General features: G+C 51.7%; 1 long non-coding RNA gene across 1 annotated transcript in view; it reads right to left on the reverse strand.

Moving 5' to 3' along the window:
- The window catches only part of LOC102376336, a 15,027-nt gene extending 13,400 nt beyond the window's left edge, over positions 1-1,627 (reverse strand). The window contains exon 1 of the long non-coding RNA XR_322976.3: positions 1,484-1,627. This is a non-coding gene — a long non-coding RNA (uncharacterized LOC102376336). The remainder of the gene's footprint in view (positions 1-1,483) is intronic.
- Positions 1,628-1,635: the final 8 nt, after the last annotated feature.

Genomic DNA, 1,635 nt, shown 5'->3' on the forward strand with positions numbered 1-1,635 from the left:
CAACCAGCATGGGTTCATTAGAGGCAGGTCCTGTCAGACCAACCTGATTGCCTTCTATGATCAGGTCACAAAATCACTGGACGCAGGTGTCGCTGTGGATGTAGTCTTTCTGGACTTCAGCAAGGCCTTTGACACTCTGTCCCATCCCATCCTCGTTAAAAAGCTAGGCGACTGTGGCACTGATGCCTGCACAGTCAGATGGGTCGCAAATTGGCTGAGGGGTCGTACTCGGAGAGTGGTGGTGGACGGGTCATATTCGACCTGGAGGGAAGTAGGCAGTGGGGTCCCCCAAGGCTCGGTCCTTGGGCCTGCACTGTTCAGTATCTTTTATTAGTGACTTGGACGAGGGGGTGAAGAGCAGCCTGTTTAAATTCGCAGACGACACCAAGATTTGGGGTGAGAAGGGAAGAAGGGAAGGACAGGTTACAGCAAGACCTGGACAGGTTACAGGGGTGGGCAAATGAAAATAGGATGGGACTCAATACTGACAAGTGCAAGGTGCTGCACTTGGGCAGTGGGAACCAGCAGCACACCTACAGGCTGGGGGACTCCCTTCTTGCCAGTGTTGAGACAGAAAAGCATCTTGGAGTCATCATTGATGCCACAATGAACATGGGCCGACAGTGTGGGGCCAGGATGAACATGGGCTGCCAATGCGAGAACAGTCAGTAGGGCTAACCATACCTTGTTGTGTATCCACAGATGCATCTCGAGCAGGTCCAAGGAGGTGATCCTCCCCCTCTACGCGACACTGGTCAGGTCCCAGCTGGACTACTGCGTCCAGTTCTGGGCGCCGCATTTCAGGAGGGATGTGGACAGCATAGAGAGGGTCCAGAGGAGGCCACCCGCATGATCAGGGGGCAGCAGAGCAGGCCCTATGAGGAGAGGCTACGGGACCTGAACCTGTTCAGTCTCCACAAGAGAAGGCCGAGAGGGGACCTGGTGATCGTCTATAAACTTACCAGGGGGGACCAGCGGGGTTTGGGAGAGACCTTGTTCCCCTGAGCACCTCCCAGAGTAACAAGGAATAACGGCCATAAATTGCTAGAGAGTAGGTTCAGACTAGACATCCGAAGACGCTAGTTCACTGTCAGGGCGGCTAGGATCTGGAACCAACTGCCGAGAGAAGTGGTGCTGGCTCCTACCCTGGGGGCCTTTAGGAGCAAGCTTGATGTTTACCCGGCCGGGGTCATTTGAGCCGTTTTCTTCCTGCCCAGGGAAGGGGTCAGCCTAGGTCTACAAAGTCTCTTCCAACCCTACATCTATGAGTCTATGATACTGGGTGTTGTAGGTATATATTTTATATTTGTTGCTCTGTGTGTGTGTGTATATATATATATATGTGTGTGTGTGTGTGTCTGTAATATTTGTTATCTATATATCTAGATATATATATTTGTTGTGTATATATACATATAGATATTATATTAGTGTTGTGTGTGTACGTGTATAATATATACATAACCGATTGTTGTGTACGTACGTTTCATACGTGTTGTTGCCGCAGTGAGGTTGCTGCAGCAGCCCGGGCTAGCACCACTCCAGTCTTTTGTCCTTTGCTCGTTTGTAACCGAGAGGCCACCTTCACGTTTCCGCACGTAGCGCAGAGACGCCCCGGGCCGCGCCCCTGCCCCT

Source organism: Alligator sinensis, unplaced genomic scaffold (assembly GCF_000455745.1).
Source record: "Alligator sinensis unplaced genomic scaffold, ASM45574v1 scaffold721_1, whole genome shotgun sequence".
Lineage (NCBI taxonomy): Eukaryota > Metazoa > Chordata > Crocodylia > Alligatoridae > Alligator > Alligator sinensis.